Consider the following 6,885-nt stretch of genomic DNA (forward strand, 5'->3'; position numbering starts at 1 on the left):
AGGTCAGTGAAACTGGCCAAGATGCCCTGGCATCACAACACCAAACTTAAAGCTTGCTTGTCCCTAAGCAAGTACTGGAACAAGAGAATGATGAATGGAGTATCCAGAGGAATGAGTCATTCTTGTGGAAGTTATTTTACTGATTTTATGGTGGTTTCATGCATAGCAACTTAGGTTCATTCCATTACTGGCTTTCAGACCTTTATCATGTCCTAAAACACCCACTTTATTTATATCCCATGAGACCTTTATTCATTGATCCTTTTATTGTTATTTCAAGGGTTGTTTGTGTTATTTAGTCTAAGTGCTCTGTAAGGGGGCAACTCTTTAAGATAAGCTTTCAGCCAACACTCTCGAACCAGTTGGTTCAAGGTGCTAGGTGTTGAGACACCCCTAAGGACTTACTCCCTCAAGCCTATCCCCCATACATACACACTACATGCATTTAGTGTATTTATTTTCTTTTCTTGAGACCTTGGTGTCCAGCACCTCTTTGGGTTACTAAGTGTTCTGTAGTGAAGGTTACTCTTGATAGTGGACTTTCAGCTGATAATCCCGAGTTAGTTAACCCAAGTTACCAAGTGATAAGGCACCCCTAAGAGCTTATTCATCCAAGTAGATCCCTCACACAGGAGCACCACAGACACTTGCCTCAAGATTAAAACCATTGATACCTAGCCTTATTGCTTACTCTTTTTCTTTTGTTTTTTCACTTCCATTGTTCTTTCCCTTTTCTCTTCTTAGGATCTTGTTATTAACTTAGTCTCATGAGTTTATCCAAAGCAAAGTATTCAGGCCATATAATTGTCATCCTAGCCTTGTGGTTGAACCAATTTAGCTAACTTATGACTACCCCAAAGATTCATGAATGCACTTCCACATTATGAACTCTACTCTGGTCTTTTAAAAACATAATCATTCTCTTCTTCAATTTGATTTAAAGGGACAGCATACAAGTAAGTTAAGTGATGGTGCAGTAACATAAAGACTAGTGTACATAGACCTATTCAGAACTTAAAAGACAGAATTTAAAAAGGGTTCAACTATGAGTAACTACAAATCAAAAGTGCATTCGAACTTCCAACTTTCAACAATTCTGAGTACAATGGAATTAGGTAACAATACAACCTTCGGGTGATGATCTCTGGTCCCCCTCTCTCTTTGTCATCATCCTAGTTTTTGCTGCCTCGCTTCTTTGGGTGAAGGTGCACCATTTCCTTACAAGATTCCTGCAAGGTTACTGGAAGTTGCTTGTTCCCAAAGCACTTGAGACATAGTTAGCTTACATGTATGCTTGTGCCTCTTGAACTCAATTTGGTGTGTGAACACCAAACTTAGTTCTTTTCCCAGTACAAAATATTGCATATATGCAGAGACTCTCATATCTTGTTATCAACAAAGCAATGATCACCTATAGTCTAACTACATCTAAGTGGTTTCTCTTGATTGGATGGAGCTAGCAATGTTCTTTTGGAGTGGAGTGTAATTCTAACCAATGTCTTTTAGTAGAACACCAAACTTAGAACTACACTACCACTCTTGGATTGTTCTGGTGTGGAACACCAAACTTAGCTCCTTACAATACAGGGGAAACAACTTGTGATTTTTATTGAAATAAAGATGAAAGTGAAACTACCTGAGGTTGGGTTGCCTCCCAACAGAGTGCTCTTTTATCGTCGCTAGCTCGACGAGTCCTTAATTACTTGAGATGGTACTTTACTCTGGGGTTTTCCCCCATGTTGCCTAGGTAATGCTTGAGTCTTTGTCCATTCACTGTAAAAGTCCTCTCTGAACCTTCATCCGTGATTTCGATGTGGCCATATGGTGATACTTTTGTAACCATGAAAGGTCCGGACCACCTTGACTTGAGTTTTCCTGAGAACAGCCTTAATTTAGAATTGTAAAGGAGTACTTGCTGCCCTTTTTCGAAACTCCTGGGTGCCAGATGCATGTCATGTTTTCTCTTTGCCTTTTCTTTATACATCTTTGTGTTTTCATAGGCTTGTGACCTGAATTCTTCCATCTCTTGCAGCTGCAAGATCCTTTTTACACCAGCAGCAATGCTGTCAAAATTTAGTATCTTGATAGCCCAAAGAGCTTTGTGTTCCAGCTCCAGTGGTAAGTGACAAGCCTTCCCATAGACTAGTTGATATGGAGACATTCCAAATGGAGTTTTGAATGCTGTTCTGTATGCCCAAAGAGCATCATCCAACTTCTTCGACCAATCCTTTCTAGATGCGCCCACAGCCTTTTCCAGGATCCTCTTCAGCTCTCTGTTGGATATCTCAGTTTGCCCACTTGTTTGAGGATGGTAAGGTGTGGCTACTTTGTGTTTTACCCCATATCGTAAGAGGAGAGCTTCTAGTGGTTTGTTACAAAAGTGGCTCCCTCCATCACTGATGAGAGCTCTTGGGACTCCAAACTGGCTAAAGATATTCTTCCTGAGGAAGTTCATGACTACCTTGTTATCATTAGTTGGGGTTGCAATAGCCTCTACCCATTTGGAAACATAATCCACTGCTACCAGGATGTACTTATTTGCATATGACGTTGGGAATGGTCCCATGAAATCAATTCCCCACACATCAAACAGTTCCAGTTCCAAGATGAAATTTTGTGGCATGGCGTTTCTTTTGGGCAGGTTTCCAGATCTTTGGCATTCATTGCAGCTTTTTACTAGTTCCTTGGCATCGTTGAAAAGGGTGGGCCAAAAGAATCCGCTTTGTAACACCTTTGCCGCAGTTCTGTCCCCTCCAAAGTGCCCGCCATAGCATGAACCGTGGCAGTTCCACAGGACTTCTCTCCCTTCCTCTTCCGAAACACATCTTCTAAGAATTCCGTCTGAACATTTCTTGAAGAGATATGGCTTGTCCTAGACAAAGTATTTTGCATCATTCATGAGCTTCCTCTTTTGATGTTTATTGATCCCTGGGGGTAATGCCCCAGTTGCCTTGAAATTTGCAATATCTGCGAACCATGGTGCTTTGTGAACTGTCATCAATTGCTCATCAGGGAAGAGCTCGTTCACATTTGTTTCATTCTCTCCACCTTGATCATGAGGGATTCTGGATAGGTGATCTGCCACCTTGTTTTCCACTCCTTTCTTGTCTCTGATTTCAATATCGAATTCCTACAACAGTAAGATCCACCTTATTAGTCTTGGCTTTGATTCTTGCTTGGCAAACAAATATTTAAGTGCTGTGTGATCTGTAAAAACAATCACTTTAGCACCAATGAGGTATGATCTAAATTTGTCAAATGCAAAAACTATTGCTAGCAACTCCTTTTCAGTAGTGGTATAATTTCTTTGAGTTTCATTAAGGACTTTGCTAGCATAGTATATCACACGAACTAGGTTATCTTTCCTTTGTCCTAACACTGCCCCAACTGCAAAATCAGATGCATCGCACATCAATTTAAATGGTAGGTTCCAATCAGGTGGGGAAATGATAGGAGCAGAGGATAACCTCATTTTCAAATGTGCAAATGCTAGCATGCATGTTTCATCAAAGATGAATGGTGTATCAGATACAAGGAGATTGCTTAAGGGCTTGGCTATCTTTGAAAAATCTTTGATGAACCTTCTGTAAAAACCAGCATGCCCTAAAAAACTTCTAATTGCCTTGACATCACTGGGTGGGGGTAGTTTTTCAATAAGTTCTACTTTAGCTCTATCAACCTCAATGCCTTGGTGAGAGACCTTGTGACCAAGGACTATTCCTCCTGTCACCATGAAGTGGCATTTTTCCCAGTTCAAGACCAAATTGGTCTCTTGGCATCTTTTCAATACCAAGGCGAGGTGATGTAGGCAACTAGGAAAAGAATCTCCGAATACCGAGAAATCATCCATAAAAACTTCAATGAATTTTTCTATCATATCTGAAAAGATAGAAAGCATGCAGCGTTGGAAAGTTGCAGGGGCATTACATAATCCAAATGGCATGCGCCTATAGGCAAACACTCCATACGGACAGGTAAATGAGGTTTTTTCTTGGTCTCTTGGATCAACCACTATTTGGTTATATCCTGAATAACCGTCGAGAAAACAATAATATGCGTGCCCTGCAAGTCTTTCCAACATCTGATCCATGAATGGAAGGGGAAATGGTCCTTTCGTGTAGCCTCATTGAGTTTCTTGTAGTCTATGCACATCCGCCATCCTGTGACGGTCCTTGTAGGTATGAGCTCGTTCTTCTCATTGGTAACCACAGTGATCCCTCCCTTCTTTGGCACAACATGTATGGGGCTAACCCAAGGGCTGTCCGAAATTGGGTATATGACCCCTCCTTGCCAAAGCTTCATAACCTCTTTCTGTACCACTTCCTTCATGATTGGGTTCAGCCTTCTTTGGAATTGAATTGATGGCTTGGCATCATTTTCCAACAGTATTTTATGCATTTATATGGCTGAACTGATTCCCTTCAAGTCAGTAAGGGTCCATCCAATGGCATCCTTATGCTCCCGCAGCACCTTGAGTAGTTCATCCTCTTGATCTTGACTGAGGGATGAATTTATGATTACTGGGTAGTTTTCATTTTCTCCTAGATATGCATATTTGAGAGTGGGTGGCAATGCTTTGAGTTCAAGTTTGGGTGCTTCTGATTTTTCGTTCCCTTCCTTTGGTGCATCTGGTATATGTATTTCTGTTGTAGCTACCTCTTCACTTGATTCAGATTCTTCCTCCACCAATCTCTTGTTCTCTTCAGGTTCATCTTCTTCAAAATTCTCCTCCACTTCATCCTCAAGTGCATCTAACCTCATGCATTCCCCCAGTTGTTCCGGTGGATAACTCATGGCCTTGAACACATTGAATGTCATCCTTTCATTGTGTAATCTCAGGGTGAGGTCACCCTTCTGAACATCAATGACAGCTCCAGCAGTGGCCAAGAATGGCCTTCCCAAGATGATGGAGGTCTTGGCATCTTCCTGCATGTCCAGCACCACAAAATCTGCTGGGAATATGAAATCTCCTACTTTTACTAGCAAATCCTCTACTATCCCGTGAGGGAATTTGAACGACCGGTCTGCCAGTTGTAGAGCCACTTTTGTTGGTTTAGCCTCCTCAATTTTCATCTTTCTCATCATAGCTACTGACATCAAATTGATGCTGGCCCCTAAGTCACAAAGAGCCTTTTCTACTGTGATTTCTCCTATAATGCAAGGGATCTGAAAACTCCCAGGATCCTTCAGTTTCTGAGGTAGTTTATACTGAATGATAGCACTGCACTCTTCAGTTAGTATCACAGTCTCATTGTTCTTCCATCTTCTCTTCTTAGTCATTAGCTCCTTCAAAAACTTGGCATAAAGTGGCCTTTGTTCTATGGCTTCAGCAAATGGTATGTTGATTTGTAGCTTCTTGAAGATTTCCAAAAATCTCAAGAACTGGTTGTCATCTTCCTTTTTCTTCAATAGCTGGGGGTATGGAGCTCTTGAGATGTTCAGTTGGGGTATCTTTTTTTCTTTCTGCAGACTTGGCGTGGGGGGTTGCATTCCATCTTGCTCTTCTCCCTTTTCATTTGAGCCTTCTTCTTGTGGTTTTTGGGGATGTTCCTTCAGTTCCTTCCCATTCCTAAGTGTGATAGCTTGACACTCCTCCCTTTTTCTTGAATGGGCATCATAGCAAAAATTGTGGTTAGGAAGCTGCTTAAATAGATAGCTGATTTGTGTTTCCAGTTTTGTGATGGCAGCATTTTGATTCTGCATGTTTGACTGCACTTCCTCTCTGAATGCTTTACTGTCTTGAATGTCTCTGCATATTCCTTCAATGAAGGTTTCGATCTTAGAGAGCTTGTCATGAATTGATGAGTGGTTCAGAGCAGATGTGCTTTTTTGGTTTTGATAAGTGTGTGGAGAAGTGTTGTTGTGGGGGTGTTGAGATGTCCTCTGGTCTTGGTTTTGATCTTGCTCACTTCCCCACCCAAAGTTTGGGTGGTTTCTCCATCCAGGGTTGTAAGTCTTGGAGTATGGATCATAGTTTTTCCTTGGTGAATTCCCAATGTAGTTGGCTTGCTCCTGACTCCCCTCTGCTTCTTCATTCACTCCTTATTGGATTGTTGATGAAGATGAGATTGCTGCTACTTGGTTCCTCTCCATCTTCTTGGTGAGGTCAGCTAGCTGCTGGGTAATGAGCTTGTTTTGGGCCAACAGAGCATCTACATTGTTTAGCTCCATCACTCCTCTTGTGTTCCCTCTTTCGGAAGCATAGAAGTAGTCGTTTTCTGCTACTGTTTCGATAACATCTATGGCTTCCTCAATGGTCTTTTTCTTGTTCAAAGATCCTCCAGATGAATGGTCTACGGCCTTCTTTGACTCATAAGAGAGACCTTCATAGAAAATGTGCAGCTGCACCCATTCGTTGAACATGTCAGGTGGACACCTCCTTGTTAAGTCCTTGAACCTCTCCCATGCTTCATATAGAGTCTCACCATCTTGTTGTCTGAAAGTTTGAACCTCAGCTCTCAGCCTATTAATTCATTGAGGAGGGTAGAATCTTGCTAAGAATTTGTTCACCACATCCTTCCAAGTTGTCAAGCTCTCCTTTAGGAAGGATTTCAACCACTTGGCTGCCTTGTCCCTGAGTGAGAAAGGAAATAAGAGCAGTCTATAGGCGTCAGGATGAACACCATTAGATTTTACTGTGTCACATATTCTCAGGAAGGTGGTCAAATATTGATTGGGGTCTTCTTGAACACCTCCTCCAAACGAACAGTTGTTCTGAACAAGGGTGATGAGCTGTGGTTTAAGTTCAAAGTTGTTGGCATGGATTGTTGGCTTTTGGATGCTACTTCCACAATTGCCTGGGTTTGGATTGATGTACGAGCCCAAAACTCTTCTATCCTCCCCAGCATGATTTGCTCCACCTCCTCTGCTATGGTTGTGAGTCTC

General features: G+C 41.8%; 1 non-coding gene across 1 annotated transcript; it reads left to right on the forward strand.

Moving 5' to 3' along the window:
- The first annotated feature begins 6,361 nt into the window (after positions 1–6,361).
- LOC148561340 (small nucleolar RNA R71) lies at positions 6,362–6,465 on the forward strand. The gene has a single exon (XR_015886372.1). It is a non-coding gene; the product is annotated as a small nucleolar RNA R71 (small nucleolar RNA).
- The last annotated feature ends 420 nt before the right edge of the window (positions 6,466–6,885 follow it).

The sequence above is a fragment of the Arachis ipaensis genome, chromosome B6 (assembly GCF_059453495.1).
Source record: "Arachis ipaensis isolate K30076 ecotype BB chromosome B6, ASM5945349v1, whole genome shotgun sequence".
NCBI lineage: Eukaryota > Viridiplantae > Streptophyta > Magnoliopsida > Fabales > Fabaceae > Arachis > Arachis ipaensis.